Source organism: Protopterus annectens, chromosome 11.part0, assembly GCF_019279795.1.
Source record: "Protopterus annectens isolate FY-2018-M chromosome 11.part0, PAN1.0, whole genome shotgun sequence".
Taxonomy (NCBI): domain Eukaryota; kingdom Metazoa; phylum Chordata; order Ceratodontiformes; family Protopteridae; genus Protopterus; species Protopterus annectens.
This window is the reverse complement of record NC_056745.1, coordinates 1,007,902,270-1,007,924,806: the sequence shown is the minus strand read 5'-3', so window position 1 is coordinate 1,007,924,806 and position 22,537 is coordinate 1,007,902,270.

Sequence of the window (22,537 nt, the reverse complement as noted above, 5' to 3'; positions counted from 1 at the left end):
TTGAGTTTAAACCATTCTCGGCTCCACAAAGTCTGCTCTTCACTTTTTCCCTTAGAACTGATCTAGTTCTCATAATAAACACCCTATTCCTACTCTAAAGCCTGGCACTTGGTCACTAAAGCAATTATATAAGTCAGCACTAAAAAATTAAAAGCACTACACCCTCACAAACTCCCCTTGAGTACCTTGTTCTCCATTGGCCCTTTTTTCAATTATAAAGGAATTCCCAATACTATTCTAGCATGTCCAAAGGTCAGTTGTCAATCTCCTCTCTGGTTCAGCTGGTGAATCTGGGAATCTTGAGGCAATGTTACAACTGCCTCATGTACACAGACAACCCTCTCCTCCTCCCAACAAATTCCAGCACATGTGAGATATGCAACCATATAGCCAAACTGGAGGCTAAGCTCTCTCAACTCAGTACTGGCGTAACCAGTCAGGAGGAGAAGGAAACCACACTCACTACAATTCCAGTCTCACATAGACCTACCACGACAGCAAACCAAACACATAAACACACAAAAACATACTCGGAGCCTCTAAATAAAAATCTGCCTAAGCAACAGAGACCTCCAAAGCAGACACCCAAGCAACCGCTACCCCAAAACAAAACACATGCAACACATAGCTCACAAAGCCAGTGTGCCAAACAGTCACAGCCCTTAAGGCTAAACAACACACCTGATACACTTGTAATAGGTGACTCTATCGTCAGGCACACTGTCGTCCCGCTCACCAGGCTGAACAAGGAGATTGTCACGGTGAGCTTCCTTTCGGGCGCTAGGATCTGCCACATAACACAAGCACTCAGGTCACTCCAAGGCAAGTACAAATATGACTCAGTCATTGTCCATGCTGGTGTGAATGACCTGAGACGTACCTCCCTGGACTACATGAAAAGAGACATAGAGGAGCTCTCTGAGCATGTAGTCCAGGCCGGTATGACCCTGACCTTGAGTAGCATCTTACCCTCACCAAGAATGATGCCACAATATGAAGACAAGATGATCAATTTCAACAATTGGCTTAAATATTGGTGTCATTCAAAGGGGATCCAATGCCTGTCAGCCTGGGATGACATGCTCGACAAGCCACGATGCTTCGCTAGGGATGGCTTGCACCTGTCACCCCTGGGCTTTCGGATATTGGCAAAGGCTCCTGCCACCTCCATAGTGCCTTTTTTAGGCAAGGCTCAAAAGACAAACCCACCTCCATAGGTATCACAAGGGATAAGAAACTAAGAGTAATGCTACTCAATGCTAGTAGTGTAAACCTCAAGATGCACGCATTCAAAATTCTCCTTAGCATGGAGAACATTGATATCTGTGCAGTAACAGAAACCTGGTTCAAGGCTCCCGAGAGCACCCCAGCACTACCAGGTTATACCTCATACCATGTTTTTCGGCCCCAAAACTTGGACCGAACCACAAAAGGAGGGGGAGTATAAATATTCGTCAAAGATACCCACACCTCCAGGTTGGTGGCACAGCACAAAGCATCAGAGACTATCCATGTGCAACTAACAGTTGGTAAAACTGCCTTCCAGTTTATAGCCTGCTATAGACCACCCTCCCAAACCCAGGAGCCCCACTCGGCCTTCCTGAGAACACTGGAAAATATGAAGGTCTCTCCAAACACCATTATATTGGGCGACTTCAACTACCCAAACATAGACTGGGAGCATTACTCTAGCTCCAACACCCTAGCCCAAAGGTTCCTAGAATTTATAAACTCAAATGCTATGGAACAGCTTGTTACCACTCCCTCAAGAGGGGAAAACATACTGGACCTGATCATCACCAACATGGGGACTCTATGCTCCAGACCAGTGTATCCCTCACTGGTAAGATCAGACCATAAACTAATCTCACTAGATATTCACATCCCGACCCCAGCCCCTGCCCAGAAAACCACAGTGAAAAACTTCTCTAAAGCAAATTTCACACTCCTCAAAACCGAGGTGGAATCCTTCAAAGCCCCCGGGCCTGTGGAAAATATGGCCCAGACCACAGAATCCTTTATAAATGCATTCTATGAACACCTTCAGGAATGCATGGATCATGCAATCCCAAACAAAACCAAGACCCAATCCTCCAAAGGCAGGTGTCCTGTCTGGTGGACCCCAGCCATAAACAAACTATACAATAGAAGGAGGAAGCTACTACATGATAGAGCAAAATCCCAAAAAGGGAAGACATCTCTGATCAGTATTAGCAAAAAACTACGGGCACTCATAAAATTGTCTAAGGCCAGCTTCGAGAGGAAAATTGCACAGGACACTAAGGATAATCACAAGGCTTTCTTTAGTTATGTTAGGAACCTGGGAGGGAATTCCCAGATATGCTCAGAATTAGTCCAAAATGACAAAAAAATACACCGAACCCACAGACATTGCCAACATCCTAGCTGACAGGTTCAGCGCAAACTTCTCCCCCCCCTTGCCCACCAAAAGGGCAAATATCTATCCCAGCAGAGTGCTGCCCCCCCTGACATCTCAGATGCTCAGGTAAGAGCCGCCCTCTCCAAAGCAAAAAACACAGCATCAATGGGACCAGACGGTGACCCAGGCTGCGTCCTACATGAACTCCAAGAAGAACTAAACCCAAACATAAAACTACTGTTCAGTCTCAGCCTTACTACAGGATATGTACCCAAAGAGTGGTGTACAGCAACAATGGTCCCTCTCCACTAAGGTGATGCCTCAACGGATCCTGGAAACTATCGCCCCATAAGCCTGACTAGCTTGGTCTGCAAAGCTATGGAAAGGATCATCATGGACCTCATAAATAAAGATATTGAGGACCTACAGACACTGGATCCTACCCAGTTCGGCTTTGTTAAGGGCAGATCCTGCCTCTTAAACTTGGTCCATTTCTTTGAAACAGTCACCAAGGCCATTGACAAGGGGAAGGTGGTCCACACAGCCTACCTGGACCTCGCAAAAGCCTTCGATACAATATCCCACTCGGGCATTATAGATAAGCTCACCAGCTTAAATTTAAACCCCTATGTCACTAGATGGGTTGCAAACTGGCTCAACGACAGAACCCACATGGTTAGAATTGCTGGAGCCATGTCAGACTCCAAACCAGTTACACGTGGCATCCCACAAGGCTCAGTCCTGGGACCTCTCTTGTTCGGTGTATATTTCTTGGAGGTACAGGCCAACACGGAAAGACTGTGGCTGACCAAGTTCGCAGATGACTGCAAACTGGGCACCATAATCGACTCCCAAGCCAACACAAGCATCCTACAAAAGGGCCTCATAGAAACAGACAACTGGTGCCAGAGCCATGGCCTCAAGCTAAACACCAAAAAGTGTATAGTCATCCCCTTCGGCAAAAACAAAGTGCCCACAAATTACCACATAGATGGTAATCCATTAAGTATGGAAGAAGTAATTAGGGACCTGGGGACCCAAGTTGATAGCAGTCTCTCATTCGACAACCACATGGCCAAAGTGGTTAGAAAATCATTTTATATAGCCCACCTAATCATGAAGGGATTCACATCTAGATCAGGGGAGGTCATCGTGCCTCTTTACTCATCCCTCATCAGGCCCATAATTGAGTACAATGCCCCTTTTGGGATGTACCTTACCAGACACCTGCAGCAACTGGAAAGACCCCAAAAGTACCTCACCAAGAGGATCAAAGGGCTCAAACAGATGCCATATGCTGCCCGGTTAAAGAAACTCCAGCTCTACTCAGTGGCATACCGCCTGCTCAGAGGCGATCTGTGCCTGACGTATAAAGCCATGTCCAACCCGGAATTAATGGACATGCTGCACCTCAGAAAATCCAAATTCCATCGAGCTACACGCTCAAGAGACTTGAACCTCAAACTGAAATAAATAGGACATGCTGGAGGGACAGATTCATAACCCAGAGGCTCCCTTCACTCTGGAATAAAATCCCAGTCCAGGTTAGGCAGAGTCCCTCATTGACTCTCTTCAAGAGGAATCTTGATGAGTGGATGGGAGATCGTAGATTTACTCCGGGTATCACTTCTGTGTCACTGTTAGACAGATGCACAGTATACTAACCTCGAAAAAGGGCACAGCAAAATTCATTTTAAAATGGGTGGCGAAAGCCAAACACACTCTGGCTAGGCTTGTAAATGCCCTAGGGCAGATAGCCTAGTATGAACCTATGAACCTATGAACCTATATAGCCAATATACTAGCAGACAAATTTAATGATGACTTTACACATCAACATTGTTGCCTCAGTGTCCCTGATAATCCATTTACCTTGGAACAAGTCTTAAAATCCTTGTAAAAGACAAAAAATAACTAAAAATCATACTCCTGTAGGACCAGACAACATAACAGACCGTGTTTTCTTCACTGCCATGTATGGGCTATCTGAATCTCTCAAATCCAAACTGCGAAAATGCACTCACAAGTCACAAAAACAAATCCAAAAGAGCTCAGTGGGCTAATGGAGAGGCAAACCCACCAACTTTGTAAAGACTGTACGATTTATTACCATCCACGAAACAAAAACACATTAACGCTTTTATTCCACAATACGCGTTTTCGTCCACGTAACTTGGACTTCATCAGACAATCAAGTAATTACTCTAACTGCATCTTAAATAACTCACTAAAAACACATTAACCAATAGAATTCTTAAAAAACATTTCAAATACACTAATCAGGCTCTCTTAAAGGCTCATAAATATTAATCAAAAACTAATTTGTTGTCACCACAAATATATCTAAATAAATAAATAAATAAATAAATATTAGAATTAACTAAAATATATCTTGTATAAAATTCATAAAGCTTACAATTTATAATATTCAATTCATATAACTTTAGATTCTTTAAAATCCAGACATTTAAATAAAAAGTAAAAATATTATTGAGTGAATACATGTCTATAAATTAAAGAACTGGCACCATCTGCTGTCATATTTAGGTATAACAGCCTTTACACTTTGGCAGCCCTTAATTTTAATAATGGTAATAGGGAAATGTGGTCATTTAAACCTGGAACTTTTGCTGCTTCCAGGGTTATTTGTCACCATAGCTCTTTATATTCTATCTGTTCCTCCCAAGGGCCACCTCTAATATCTCTCTTAACTTGTTCTAATACGAAGAAGAAGAATTTATAACCTTCACATTCTTTAGAGTGTTTATATAATGCATTTGTATCCTTTGCTTTTGATATTTCATATATATGTCCATATATTCTTCTTCTCAGCATTCTCTCCAGTTTACCAACATAAAATGAATTACATTTATGACATAATGCAAGATAAATTAATCCTTTTGTATCACAACAAAAGTATCCCTTACTTCTAATCCATCTATTCCTGCTTTCTAAATGAATTTCACCTTTATTAATAATATATTCACATTGGTTACAGCTCCCACATTTAAAAGTTCCTGTTTTCTTTCTTCCCCCTATGTGATGTGTATTTTCATAATAATTGACATTCCCTCCATTATTCTTAATCTCCAAGATTTTTTTCATACTATAGGAATTTTTATAAACTACCTTCGGCATTAATTTTGTTACTTCATCTATATCTGTGAATGACACAAATCTTTCCCATTCTCTCTGAAAAACTTCCCTAACCTTAAAGTTAGTAGCATTATATTCCAATATCAAAGCTTGTTGATATTCACTATGAATTCCCTTATTATTTTTTTCATCTTTTTCAAAATAACCTTAATATGCAGCTCCCTTTATAGGTCTAAATTTATTTTCTCTACCTTTCTCCACTTCCATCCTAATATTTTTAACAAAATTATTAGGGTATCCTTTATCCTTAAACATTTTCTGTACATTCATTAACAAAATCTGAGTCTAAACTAGTCATACGACAACTTCTAACAAATTGTCCTTTCACTATATTCCTTTTACAGTGCAATGGATGTGCACTGTTATAGTGGAGAAAGGAATTACAAAATGTAGTTTTCCTGTAAATTCTAGTTTCAAAATTCTTATTAGTCTTATATATTTTCACATCCAGATACTGTAAAATGTCAGTTGAAGTCTTATGGGTAAATTTAAGGAAATTAGTGGAGCTGTTAATATATTCCATAAATTCACTAAACTTGTCATAACCTCCTGTCCAAAAGATGACAATGTCGTCCAAAAATCTACGATACAATGTCCAGCAGGTATTAAATTTAGAGTGCAGAATAAATTTTTCCTTCCACTGTGCCAAAACTAAATTCACAAACGTGGGAGCACAAGCTGCACCCATGGAGACACCTTGTATTTGTTGAAAATATTCACCATTAAAAACCAAGAAATTATATTTGAGGATCATATCCATAAGTCCCATAATAGCTACTTTTTCATGATGGGTCAATTTATTATCTTGAAAAATTATATCCTCAAACATTAGAAGGCCCATCTCATAAGGTATGCATGAAATTAGATCAATTATATCGATAGTAACACACATTAAATTGTCAGAATATAATTCAGGGGTAATATTCCTTAACAAGTCCCATGAATCTTTAAATATAACCTTATTCTCCACCCAAATATGTTTTGTTTTTAAATCAACATATTTAGCCAGTGGTAATGTTTTTGATCCGTCTGACGACACTATAGGCCTAAGTGGGGGATCTTCCAAATTTTTATGTAATTTGGGAATACCAAAAATAATTCGTATTCTAGGTTTCGATACATACAGGAAGTCATAAGTTTTACTATCTATAACAGCTTCATATAGCATATCTTTTAACAATATATCTATCTTATGGTATGCTAAATTGACTTCATTCCTTGAAACACATGCATATTTCACTTCATCCCTAAGTATTTCATTCATTTTACCCTCATAAATTATGTTCTCCATAATAACTACTCCCCCTCCCTTATCTGATTTCATAATTCTAACTTCAGCATTATTTTTCAACTTACACAAGGTCTCATTCTCTGTTTTACTAAGATTACTTTTATATTTCTTTTTCTGTTATACATTTCTGACTTCTTTCTCTAAAGTAATTTCTAAATTCCTAATTTGAGGATGGAGCAGGGGGTTGTACGTAGTTCTACGGACCAAAACCTGACTATCGTGGGAAATATTAGATATTCTATTCTTAGAGAACAAAATTTCTAGGTTTACTTTCCTTAAAAAAGTTTTATATCAAGTAATGTCCTTGTTAAGTCTCCCTTAACATAGGGTATATATTTCAATCCTTTACTTAACAGACTAAAATGTTCCTTAGTCAAGGTAATGTTACTAAAATTATAGATAGAGAAGTCATTGTAACTATGCTTAACACCAACAACTAAAATTCCTTCATTTACTGTATTTGGGGGTGGGTTGTTTAAATCTAAAACTTTCCCCACCCCCTTCTCCCCCCCTCCTCTGAAAATTTCCGTTCCTAAATAGTTGTTGGTTACCATAACTTTCTTCTCTATTTAAAGGTGGAAATTCATAATTATAATCATAGTTATTCCATCCATTTAGTTTCTCTTCATTGTTATTACTATTATCTTGTCCTTTACTATTATTTCCATAGGTGTCCCACTTCATATAGGGTGGTTTGGGGTAACTTATTTTATTCTGATATTCCTGTAGGTCCCACTTAAGTTTGTTCATCTTCCTATTAATTAAATCATTAAATTTCACATCCATATCATCTCTAACTTTAAAATATTTTTCCCTTTCTTCCCTAATCCCATGTATCAAATCTTCCTTAATATAGGTGTCCAGTTCATCTATTTCTCCCTTTAAAATATCCTGTTTTCTACCATTCTCCTTAATAATGAGTTTTAAAATATCAATTCCACATTTATTAAAACTTCCAACAATTCATGATGAAATTCTGAGCCAGCCTGAACATTATTAGGGTATTTCTAGACCCTTAACCCTTTCGGGACAACATTCCTGTTTATACATTCTAAAAGATAAGTGTTTTCAATACTCAATGTTCTGTATTTAAACATAAGTTTAGATATTTTGTCCAATTTAACAGAGTATGAATCTCCATTAGGTAGCCCAATAGGGCTTCCCTTATCAAGTTGGAAACAATAATTTGCTTTCAACCATTCACTTGTGTCTTTACTTTGTAAAGTAACTGGAACAGTACCTGTAGGTGCCTGAAAGCGGGTTGGCACTTTAAGTTTGTTAATAACATCAGTCCCATTAACGTTTTCAGTCTCATTATGTTCTGTTTCTTGCCCAAAAATCCTCGGCGTAGCCGCTGAATTAAATGTAGCACCATTCGGTTCAAATACATCTCCTGGGTCATTTTCGTCGTTTATATTCTCTTTTCCTTTTTTGTTTTTGTACATAAAACCCTTCGATTCCACTTCCTCTCGCATTACAACTACCCAGGCTACTACCAACCAAAGAATGGCAGAGCGGTGTGAGTAGATCAATTAACTCGGTGAGTTGGCCAATCAATTTTCGTGATTGACCCACCTCTTCCTGTCCCTTACTACTCACCGGTGAAGCTCCCTCCATAGCCCGTTCCACAATCACAAAACCAAATCCAAACTGCGAAAATGCACTCACAAGTCACAAAAACAAATCCAAAAGAGCGCAGTGGGCTAATGGAGAGGCAAAACCACCAACTTTGTAAAGACTGCACGATTTATTACCATCCACGAAACAAAAACACATTAACGCTTTTATTCCACACTACGCGTTTTCGTCCACGTAACTTGGACTTCATCAGACAATCAAGTAATTACTCTAATTGCATCTTAAATAACTCACTAAAAACACATTAACCAATAGAATTCTTAAAAAAAATTTCAAATACACTAATCAGGCTCTCTTAAAGGCTCATAAATATTAATCAAAAACTAATTTGTTGTCACCACAAATATATCTAAATAAATAAATAAATATTAGAACTAACTAAAATATATCTTGTATAAAATTCATAAAGCTTACAATTTATAATATTCAATTCATATAACTTTAGATTCTTTAAAATCCAGACATTTAAATAAAAAGTAAAAATATTATTGAGTGGATACATGTCTATAAATTAAAGAACTGGCACCATCTGCTGTCATATTTAGGTATAACAGCCTTTACACTTTGGCAGCCCTTAATTTTAATAATGGTAATAGGGAAATGTGGTCATTTAAACCTGGAACCTTTGCTGCTTCCAGGGTTATTTGCCACCATAGCTTTTTGTATTCTATCTGTTCCTCCCAAGAGCCACCTCTACTATCTCTCTTAACTTGTTCTAATATGAAGAAGAAGAATTTATAACCTTCACATTCTTTAGAGTGTTTATATAATGCATTTGAATCCTTTACTTTTGATATTTCATATATATGTTCATATATTCTTCTTCTCAGCATTCTCTCCGTTTTACCAACATAAAATGAATTACATTTATGACATAATGCAAGATAAATTAATCCTTTTGTATCACAACAAAAGTATCCCTTACTTCTAATCCATCTATTCCTGCTTTCTAAACAAATTTCACCTTTATTAATAATATATTCACATTGGTTACAGCTCCCACATTTAAAAGTCCGTGTTTTCTTTCTTCCCCCTAAGTGATGTGTATTTTCATAATATTTGACGTTCCCTCCATTATTCTTAATCTCCAAGATTTTTTTCATACTATAGGAATTTTTATAAACTACCTTTGCATTAATTTTGTTACTTCATCTATATCTGTGAATGACACAAATCTTTACCATTCTCTCTGAAAAACTTCCCTAACCTTAAAGTTAGTAGCATTATATTCCAATATCAAAGCTTGTTGATATTCACTATGAATTCCCTCATTATTTTTTTCATCTTTTTCAAAATAACCTTCATATGCAACTCCCTCTATAGGTCTAAATTTATTTTCTCTACCTTTCTCCACTTAGGAGAATACTTAGGGATGAAGTAAAATATGCATGTGTTTCAAGGAATGAAGTCAATTTAGCATACCATAAGATAAATATATTATTAAAAGATATGCTATATGAAGATGTTATAGATAATAAAACGTATGACTTCCTGTATGTATCGAAACCTAGAATACCAATTATTTTTGGTATTCCCAAATTACATAAAAATTTGGAAGATCCCCCACTTAGGCCTATAGTGTCGTCAGACGGATCAAAAACATTACCACTGGCTAAATATGTTGATTTAAAAACAAAACATATTTGGGTGGAGAATAAGGTTATACTTAAAGATTCATGGGACTTGTTAAGGAATATTACCCCTGAATTATATTCTGACAATTTAATGTTTGTTACTATCGATATAATTGATCTCTTTTCATGCATACCTTATGAGATGGGCCTTCTAATGTTTGAGGATATAATTTTTCAAGATAATAAATTGACCCATCATGAAAAAGTAGCTATTATGGGACTTATGGATATTGTCCTCAAATATAATTTCTTGGTTTTTAATGGTGAGTATTTTCAACAAATACAAGGTGTCTCCATGGGTGCAGCTTGTGCTCCCACGTTTGCGAATTTAGTTTTGGCACAGTGGGAGGAAAAATTTATTCTGCACTCTAAATTTAATACCTGCTGGACATTGTATCGTAGATTTTTGGATGACATTGTCATCTTCTGGACAGGAGGTTATGACAAGTTTAGTGAACTTATGGAATATATTAACAGCTCCACTAATTTCCCTAAATTTACCCATAAGACTTCAACTGACATTTTACAGTATCTGGATGTGGAAATATATAAGACTAATAAGAATTTTGAAACTAGAATTTACAGGAAAACTACCTTTTGTAATTCCTTTCTCCACTATAACAGTGCACATCCATTGCATTGTAAAAGGAATATAGTGAAAGGACAATTTGTTAGAAGTTGTCGTATAACTAGTTTAGACTCAGATTTTGTTAATGAATGTACATTTCTTGAGAAAATGTTTAAGGATAAAGGATACTCTAATAATTTTGTTAAAAATATTAGGATGGAAGTGGAGAAAGGTAGAGAAAATAAATTTAGACCTATAAAGGGAGTTGCATATGAAGGTTATTTTGAAAAAGATGAAAAAAATAATAAGGGAATTCATAGTGAATATCAACAAGCTTTGATATTGGAATATAATGCTACTAACGTTAAGGTTAGGGAAGTTTTTCAGAGAGAATGGGAAAGATTTGTGTCATTCACAGATATAGATGAAGTAACAAAATTAATGCCGAAGGTAGTTTATAAAAATTCCTATAGTATGAAAAAAATCTTGGAGATTAAGAATAATGGAGGGAACGTCAATTATTATGAAAATACACATCACTTAGGGGGAAGAAAGAAAACAGGAACTTTTAAACGTGGTAGCTGTAACCAATGTGAATATATTATTAATAAAGGTGAAATTTATTTAGAAAGCAGGAATAGATGGATTAGAAGTAAGGGATACTTTTGTTGTGATACAAAAGGATTAATTTATCTTGCATTATGTCATAAATGTAATTCATTTTATGTTGGTAAAACGGAGAGAATGCTGAGAAGAAGAATATATGAACATATATATGAAATATCAAAAGCAAAGGATACAAATGCATTATATAAACACTCTAAAGAATGTGAAGGTTATAAATTCTTCTTCTTCGTATTAGAACAAGTTAAGAGAGATATTAGAGGTGGCCCTTGGGAGGAACAGATAGAATATAAAGAGCTATGGTGACAAATAACCCTGGAAGCAGCAAATGTTCCAGGTTTAAATGACCACATTTCCCTATTACCATTATTAAAATTAAGGGCTGCCAAAGTGTAAAGGCTGTTATATCTAAATATGACAGCAGATGGTGCCAGTTCTTTCATTTATAGACACGTATCCACTCAATAATATATTTACTTTTTATTTAAATGTCTGGATTTTAAAGAATCTAAAGTTATATGAATTGAATATTATAAATTGTAAGCTTTATGAATTTTATACAAGATATATTTTAGTTAGTTCTAATATTTATTTATTTATTTATTTAGATATATTTGTGGTGACAACAAATTAGTTTTTGATTAATATTTATGAGCCTTTAAGAGAGCCTGATTAGTGTATTTGAAATGTTTTTTTATGAATTCTATTGGTTAATGTGTTTTTAGTGAGTTATTTAAGATGCAATTAGAGTAATTACTTGATTGTCTGATGAAGTCCAAGTTACGTGGACGAAAACGCATATTTTGGAATAAAAGCGTTAATGTGTTTTTGTTTCGTGGATGGTAATAAATCATGCAGTCTTTACAAAGTTGGTGGTTTTGCCTCTCCATTAGCCCACTGCGCTCTTTTGGATTTGTCTATCTGAATCTCTACTTTAACTGTTTAAGCTTATACTATCTACAGAGTTTATGCATGATGCCTACAGAGAGCAGTCATTGTGACTGCACTACAAAATGATGGCCTCGCTATAGTTCTTGGCAATTAGAGCTTCTCAGCCTCATGAGCCTTATATGCAAATCTGGGGAATGAATCCTCACAGAACTCATTTATACAGACATAAACTACTTAGCTAATCTATCCCCCAATCATTTTGGGTCTGTGAAAGGCAGGTCCTGTAGCCTGAAACTAGTAAATTATTACAAAGTAAAATATTACAAAGGCTGTGGATGGTGGTCACAAAGTACACACTGCATATTTTCATCTTGTCAAGGCTTTTTACATTATCCCCCATGCTGGAATTGGCAAAACATTTGATAAACTTAATGTAAACTCATTATCCACTGTATTGGTTGGCCATCCAACAGATCTCAGGTTGTATACGTTGCTGCTACCATCTCTGAATATAAAGCTAATAGGGTACCACAGGGATCACTGTTGGGCCCACCTGTTTGGCATTTATTTTACAGACATCCATTCCAGAATTACAAATGTATGGTTGCACAAGCTTGCTGTTGACAAAAGCTGAACAATGTTATCTGCTCGTCTAGTACTAATAATATAATACAATATAATATAATATAATAATAATATAATATAATATAATATAACTAATAATAACAGTTCCAGCAATGGCTAGAATATGCACACACCTTATGTACTGAAAGCAATCTGAAGTTACATGCAAAAAAGGGCAGTTCATTGGCATTTCACAAAAAAAGCTGTTCCCTGTTCTTATGTTATAAGTGGTATGCCTCTTCAAACAAACGTAGTTATAAGAGACCTGTGTACTCATATGGACATTTCTTTCTTGTTTGATCTGCATGCTAGCAGCTTAGTCAAGGAATCATTCTATCTTGCCCAGATACTTTCTAAGGAAAAATTCTTCAAGATCCAAAAACTCCATGCTGCCACCTTACATATACCTTAAAAGACCCATGATTGATTACAGTGCTCCCTTTCATATGTATAAATCAAAACATATTTCTCAACTCGAAAGGTCCATAAGAAACCTTGTCAACAAAATTAAATCATTATCCTGATAGATTAGCATAACTCTCCTTGTACTCAGTAGCCTGTATGCTTTCCGAGGTGGCCCATTTTTTTTTTTGAGTCATGAAACACCAGATCCTGTTTAATCACCTCTTTCTTTGCAAAACCAGTGGCTCTACAAATATCCACACTAGATCTAAATCTACACCTACTAATAGACTCCCTCAAGAGAAAGGTCCCTAACTCAATGTATTCCCAACCTATGAAATACATTTCCAATACAAGTCAAACAAAGTACAGCTTTGTCTAGTTTAAGAATAGTTTTTATGACTGGGTGGTAGACACACATTGGCACCAGGACTGGCACCTGCAGCTTTGCTCATTGTGGGAGGTAAGCACTATTAATTTCCTAAAAAGAATGGCATAAACTTTTTTGTATATTATGACGCATCTTATCTTTCCAGTGAGTGATTGCCTAATAGTGTTCCTATGTTCTTGACAGTTGCTTGGATGCACTGTTTGTCCTTTTGGTTTGGAAACTGGGAATATGAACAACCATACAGATCCCCTTTAAGCATTATGATAAGTCAGTAGCTTGTTTAAGCAGGATGCTTAAATGAGTGTATTAATTAAAACAGATATAGGATGACAAAATGTGTTCATATTCCTTATATTTAGTTTGATTTTATCACTATTCAAGCTCACCGAAAATGTGCATATTGATGTTTGATGATGGTCACTTCCTAAGTTTCCTGCCTGTGTTACAAGTAGAAATAGCTGAAATATGTGCAATTATTCAAGTAATAATAATAATAATAATAATAATAATAATAATGATGATGATGATGATGATGGTATATAAGTGCGAATATGCACCTCTTCTAGAAAACAGTTTTATTATAGGCTGAAGAATAAGCATGTCCAGTGTGCGCACAGACACGGACACACATATTTCATTCTGGAAAAAGGCATTGTTTGATTATGATAGAACTTGCAGTGTAACACTTTTTTTGCTAGCAATATATTAACTCATGAATTGCTTTGATTTTGCATAACAACCTCAGCCAGCTATTTCAAGATACATCTAATTAGGTTATCACTTTCAGAATATGCATCACAAGCATCGTTTGTTCCTTGCACAAAGAAGAAACAACTATATTTGTTATTACATTGGAATTAGGAGTGGTAACCAAATATGGATTATACCGTCAACATTCAAGGAATGTTTAAGATAGTTTATTTAAACAATAACCCTGGCTGGGTGTGGGTAATGCTTCATTTACCCCCAGTTTTTATGGTTCAGTCATGAGGGTGAAGCCCAAGCGACCAAGCAAAGCCAACCATGAGTAAATGAAGCATTACCCACAACCAGCCATTGGTTATAGCTATTATACAATTGTGCTAGTTTTGTATTGTGTTGTATCTTTGTTTTTGTTATTCAGATTTCAATATGTTTAATTTTGCATTCTTCCATTTTTTTAAGAGAAAGTAGTATTACACTTTTAGTTCAAGTTTCATGTTTATTTTATATTTTTATCATTTATTTTAATACAAGTTAGTATTATTTTGTCAAGAAATGTAAAAAGAGAATGATATAAGTAAACAGATATTTTATAGGTTTTGTTATGTTTTGATGTTGTATTTTTTTTATATTTCTATATTGCTTCTGATGTGTTGCCTATTTTTACTTTTTGGCTCAAGTTCTTCTTAATGTAGTACCTGTAATGAGATACTATGTTTATGTTTAGTTATGCATATATTTTATTTATTCATGTATTTAGTTATGTATAAAGATAAATGTACTGACTTGTCTGCTGGGATTCTATAGTGTCGATTTTTACTATTCCATAAATTTATTTATTTATCTGTTTATTTATTTTTGGGCTGGTGGCATTTCTGATACATTTCCATAGTTTGGTGCTTCTGTATTATGGGGTTTCATTTTTTCTTGGTTCACTGTCTGTTTGAATATTAGCACTTTCTTCATTTACTGCATATTCGGGTGTTTGTTAATGTGTTCCTGAGATTTTTTTCCCCATATTTTGAATTCACTTAATGATGGCTAGTAATAGGAGCATAGTGATGTTTCACTTTTATAACCTGTAATGTTCATTCCTTGACATCCTTCCAGTCTTGATTATGAAAGTAAAGTTTCTGCTGTTCTTCTTAAGGAGTGGTTTCAATATCTTTGTGATAGATTTGTTAATTTGCAAATGTTGGTAGCATTTTTGATAGGTAGTAGTTTCCCATTGGTAGTGTTCTGTACTAGGTATCCATTTTGCCCAGTATATGTTGTGGGTGTCTCTTTGGGTAGATAAACAGTGCTATTGTATTAAGTGGAATTTATGAAACTTTTTAAAGGATGTAATGCATCTGCAGGGTTGACAGACAAGAATCCTCTAAGGAATTGCTTTATGTGGTAATAATGTTCTTTGTGGGTTTTTTTTTTTTTTTTGGTGTATCCATTCACATTTTTTGTTATGTATTCTGCACCATCTTCATGCTTTTTTAATGTGAAACTGTCTTTTGTGAGGTATCTTACTCCATAATTTCCATGTCTTGTGAAGTGTAAGTAGGATATCATACCACACATTTCTGACTAGTCCATCTGCTGTGTTTGGGGAAAGTGCTTAGCTGTTTCTTAGATATATTTCTTGTATCATTAGTGGGTTGTGATATTCTATTTTAATTTTTCCACTTCTATATTTTTTAGTTACTGCTCTAAATACATTATTAAAATGTGCTAAATATGTATCAGTGATTATGTTAATGTTTCTTTTTAATGGTAGGTTGTTTATGTATCTGTTGAGTCCTGCCCATATGGCTACAAATATCCTTGTAACATATTCTTTTCCATTTGTGTATTGTACTATAACATATAATTCTCTCAGTAATGAGTTTAAGTTATCTGATATAATATTATGGAAGTCTATATTGTATTTCTTTGTTGTTGTGGTTCTTGTCAGTTGTCAAATTTGTTTAAGGCCTACCTTGTTTGTTTTCTTGTATTTGTATCTTCCTTTTCCTCTCTTAAGATTTATAGTTCTTCATGTTTTTTTTTTCTGTAGGTCTTTTGTTGGTTTATTGTTTTCCATTAGTTTTAAAATTGTCTTCAGGTTTGTGAAGTGCATGGCTAGTAATGTTATCCTTGTTCCTTTGAGCATGTTTATGTTGTTGTACTTCCTGTTGTTGTCTTGATATGCATTCTTGCTTGTTGAAGGATGATTTTTTTATCTCTTGTATGTTGTCAAATATTTCTTGTAGTTCACTGTTACTTATTAGATTGAAGTTTAATTCCATGTTTTGTTCCTTAAATTTTCTTTCTTAACAGTGTTTTAATGGTGGTTGTTTTTTGAGTTTAGATTTTATGTAAAGTAGGAAGGTTCATGCATGCTTCTGTAATTTGCACGAGGCTATATTGGTTCCTTTTGACAATGTTTTGAGTAGTATGCAATGGCATCATTTATGAAAAAAAAATCTTTGCTGTTTAAATAATGTCATTGTATAGGGGATTTGAGTGGTTTTGCAACAGTTTGAGGTTGTTCCACATTCTGTTTCATGTACTGTTTATTTTTTCATGTTTTATCTAGTCTATATGTTAGTGCAATATCCTTAGTTTCTTCCTTTGAGGGGCATAGTTTTTAGCAATTATGCACAGTAGACTGCAATGCAAAGTTCTTTTAGTATTAAATATTTTCATGACTGTGCTTGATTTTGCACATACTGCTACATATTATGCAGTGCCAATTTTTTATAGTCTGTATGTTTCCGTGATATGTTTAATGAATTCCTGTGAAGGACATAGTCTGATTGCAGAGCATCAGTACTTATATGGTGCATATGACTATACTGACATCTGTTTTTTTTTTATTATATAAGTCTGCTTTTCTTCATATCCTTACTATGTTATCGTGTTTTCTGTAAAATTAGTTTGTAGTGGGGACACTCATGTCAGTTGCTGTGGTGCATATCTTGGGTATATTGTTGTCTCATTTTCTTTTTTTTTTATTATTATTATTATTTTGGAACTGTGTTTGTTTTCTGTTAGCCTTACTATGTTATTATAAAGGATACTGTTTCATCTGACTTTGGTGAATAGTTCAGTCACTTGTGTCAGTCAGAGCAGCACTTGTTCCTGCTGTTTTTACATTGGATTTACAATGGGCACATTGGTTGGGCAATCCAATCAGCATGCTTATGTTTGAATACTACTAAGTCTTTATTGTATAATTATTTATGTATTTTGCAAAATACAGTAGTTTACAAAACTAAACAAAATACTAATAAGTCTTTATTGTATAATTATTTATGTATTTTGCAAAATACAATAGTTTACAAAACAAAAAATTCTGATAAACTTAAGTTGTGATTGTTAGTGTTTTGTATTATAAAAGCACATACAATACTCCATGCTGTTTTACACTTTTACACAACTCAAATTTCCAGTTTTTCATTTAGAGATTAAAAAATGATGTTCTGATGATTTTTACACTAAAGTATTTTATAGGAATAGCTTAATTTCATTAAACAATGTTATAAAACATCATTCATTTGTCATGCTGTTTCTTTAATAGAAATGCAATTTAATTTTCTGATAACTATCGAATAGTCTTTCTTCAGAAAAAAAGTGTCACTTATCTACTGCAAAATGTGAACACCCTTGATTTGAAGTGCATTTCAGATGTCAAGTCATTCAGATGGATGGATGGACCATAACAGATTGTAAATCTGTCTTACTCTGGTAAAAATGGATTGTAGCCCAATTGCATAATACAGTTAGTGCTAAGTAGGCACAGAAGTTCATGAAAAGACAGACACAGATGGTGGGGTAGCAAAAGAGGAAGGCATAACCAGACCTATTGATAGTGGGGAGGTAGTATTCAGTCCACTCAGCTGGTCACTAAAGTAATATATATATATATATATATATATATATATATATAGAGAGAGAGAGAGAGAGAGAGATGTGTGTGTATGTTTGTTTTTTGTATAATTCATTACATGATATACAACAACCTTCAGTGCCCAGCAGAGTTATGGCACACACTTCTTTATCACACAAGTCTTTTATACAAACTTAATAAATACATTAATATGTTATTTCACATAAAATTATTGAAAACTCTGTGTGAAGAGCAGTTGGCAACATCTTAAAAGAACAGAAATTAAATCATGAGTCTGTGTCACAAACTCTACCAAAAGTGCTCAATAATAACCTTCATTTGTCATAGCTGTTAATGTTGTCTACAGAGGAGGTTATATTCATGGAATCTCTTGCCAGATATATGCATGTTTTCACTAAAATCTAAATTAAGTAGAAAGATAACATCACCATTGTGTAATTCTAAATGTTACTATGCACCCATCCCTGGTTTAGAAAACCCTTTACTATCAGAGCAGGTGCTTTGCCCCTTCTCTACCTTCAGTTCATGCAGTATTTATCTTTGTGAACCCAGATTTAGGAAGGTAACCCTGGCAGCGGATCTGCAAGCCTCTGTCAATTGCACATTAAAGGCACATAGGTATTGATATGCAAGATCAAGAATCACACTTTTTTATTAGTATTCTGACAAACTTAGTGGCAAACATATTGAACAAAACACCATGGAGGATTTTCCTTCCATCACCTAGTGCCATTCATAGTCCTTCTGATAACCACAGACATACTGGAAGCAAGAGTTAATTGCCAACCCAACTCCTAGCTCAGTAGCTAATGGCATACATAAAAGATCCACTTTGGCTGGAAGTGTGCTTCTGCGTGTTCCTCACAATGGAGCAATTAGCAGCACATCCCTCAGAACCTGGTTAAAAATGAACCACAATTAACATTGTTATACAGATGTATGGCTACTGAGGATCCATACTTGGACACTCCCATTATTCGCTGTGGCTGCCACACTCTTCTTAGCCTATCCACTAGTAAAAAATATATATCCATCTGTTACTGTACAGAAATGAGAACCCATCAGTGTTGTGATAGACTTAGGAACATCCCCATTTTCAAATTCAGTGGTGGCTGTAATGTCTGTTATAGAAGCAATCACTATCCATGGACAACAACCTAGCTTTAACTGTCATCGTTTAGAGCTTTAATTCAAACACATCTATTTATTAGTAAATGGATGGTCTTTTCTCATTCCTACACTGGTCTTTCTAGGGATTGTATCACTTTGCCTACAACTACAAAGCCTACAAGAACGTGACCTAATTTTGATTTTTTTATTTCTTCATTTAGTGACCTATATCTCCTTTCAAGGCTACCTATGTTATAAGGGGTTTATGGCACTTGACCAAAATGCACAACCATCGACCTACTATAGACAGATACTTCCATATCAACACTTGCAAAAAATGATATCAAAACTAAAAAAGATGATGAAAGGAAAGCAATTTCCTTTGGGATGTTACAATAAAAACTCTACCACACATTTACTAAGGTGAGTAGGGAAGCTTCAAATGTTTAGGTTTTTTGCTGCATTATTAGCTAGGCAAGAAGGCAGGCAGTTTATGGAAAGGATGTAGCAGACGGCCTGCAAAGTGAGTGGATTGGAATGCAGAACATCCCTCATAGGACAACACATGAACAGGGGCCCCATGGGCAATTTATTTCTTTACTTATTACTTAAGTAGTGAATTTACTTATTTTTATAAGATAAAGGAGTGCCATATTTCTTTTCTTGAAATAAGTAAATAAATAAAGAAATGCATCAATGTTGGAAAAGCACATGTGAGATAAACAATGTTAGCATGCATATGACCTTCATTGGATGTATGAGAGATTACTAAGATGGAAATAATCAAGTCAAAAGTACAAACGAGGCATCTAATGTTACTGAAATTAAAATTCACTGACAACAGCAATCGCAATGCCATTGACTTATTAAGGAGTTTACTTGTTCTGGAAGTCACAAAGAACAGGACAACCATGGAGCTTACACTACACAGATAAGCCATATTACATTGCTCTAATATTAAGTGAGCAACAGTTTTGCACATTCTGAGTAGTGATGCATCTAATTAATAAGAAGCTGTATGATATGAGTCACTGTATTCAGTAGTATGAACAATTGCTTAGCTGAGAGTCATACTGACCTGTGATAGCAAGTAGTGTGAGTATCTAGTTGACCACAGAAGTTTACACACTCCCCCACACACATACACGAAGATAACAATAGTGAAACACACAGTCACATGTGTATGTGTGCACATACATACATACACATGCACACACACTCAAAGCTTACACACTGTGCTCACCCAGTGGCTATCAGATGGGAAAAATAAGTAACTTCCCCTGTTTGAGAGTAAACATTAACTGGAGACACACAGTTATACGCACTGTACAGATCCTTAGACTTGACAGCTATATCAGTACACAGACAGATATACACACATCTGCATATTCTGTATCCATGATGTCCCCTTCCATACCAGCAATAGGTCACATCACGCAACAGTCATCCATGATACAAAAACACAAACATGCACACGAACACACACACACACACACACACACACACACACACACACACACACACACACACACACACACACACACACACACACACACACACACACAAGCACACAATAAACATTCATAATCATTCACTCACAGAACCAACTAACACAATGTCTCTATAACTAGACACTTACTGTCCCTATACCCTCACCCCCTAAACACACACACACACACACACACACACACACACACACACACACACACACACACACACACATGCAGACACACACATTGTACTACATCACTTCCTTTGAACATCAGTCTGAAGAGGGTTGCTTTGTTTCACCCTGCACAGAGTCTCTCCTACTGAAATGCATGTGGGTCATGCAGCTAAACTGTTGATACACATATGAAAGGGCATCAAATGTGAGATTGTTGATTATGATGAGGTTTAACCCATTAAGAGTGATAAGGAGTAGCAACAGTCTGATATTAGGGTAATTATTTTTCCTTTAAGGTGGAAAAGGAAAGAGATTTTTGGAAGAATGACACAGTGTCTCAAACGATAGGAAGTCCATGAAGAAGTAAAAGTGACTGAGGGAGTGAATAAAGGAGTGGAGTACTGGAGAAAGAGGATGAATATACATGCAGCGTCTGAATCTACCAGAAGAGAGTTGGAGATTTTGAAATTTGTGGTACAGACTAAGTGGTATGTAACTGAGGTTTTTGACCATGAGAGAATGTGTGCTTTTGTAGTACTATAGCAGGGAGGAATTTGTTCTGTATGCTGTCCATAACAAGGTCCTGGAATGAGTCAGATTGTAAAAAGAGTTATCACTGATTATTGTATAAAGAATATGTGGTTGTAAAATCAGAAGAAAATGTATGTTCTATTTTGATTGTAGTTCATTGATTTGATTTGATTATGTTAAATTATGTACCTTTTTGTATCTGAAGTTAATATAACCAATAAAATTATTTAGGAAAAAGTGTTATAACTGAATTACTAATGTCAGGCTAATTAACTGTGCAAATAGTTTAGAAACTGGAGGAGGGTAAGGAAACTAATTTTAATGTAACCGGTTTTCCACTGATATAGCTGTAACTCTATCTTGGCTGAATACTAGTGAGATAAGAGTGTATCTCAGTCAGGTTTGTTCCTTCAGGCATTGCAATATGATTTTCAATTTCTGAAGTCCAGATGTCAGGACTTTTGTTTTATGGTGGTGAGATCTCAGTAATTATTCAAAGTATTACTAAATCAAACATAATTCACAACTTAATTAAGGCAGGTAATGATAATCCAATATCAGGGCTGCATTATTTCAACTGATGTTAACATACTACAAAACCTAGAGCATACACATAGCAAGTAAATATTTGATTAAATTAGAGAAACTCCGCTTCATTCTGTTTTTCCTCAGATACAGTTGTAAGTCTATCTGACCTGAGTACTACTGAGATCCATGTGTATCTCACTCAGTCATGCTTGTTCAATGTACCTTCAAGTACTGCAATGTAATGTCCAGCTTCAGAAGTCCACATGTCTGGGCTTGACATCTGTGTGCTTATTCAAAGCATTACTAAACCAGACATAGTTCAAGACTTCATAAAGAAAAGGTAATGATAATCCAAGATCAGGGCTACATTATTTAAACTGATAAAGCCTAGAACATATATGTTTACACACACACACACACACACACACACACACACACACACACACACACACATATGTATATAGTAAATATTTAATTCAATTAGAGAAAATGACTTAGAGAGAATTACTTTATTTAGC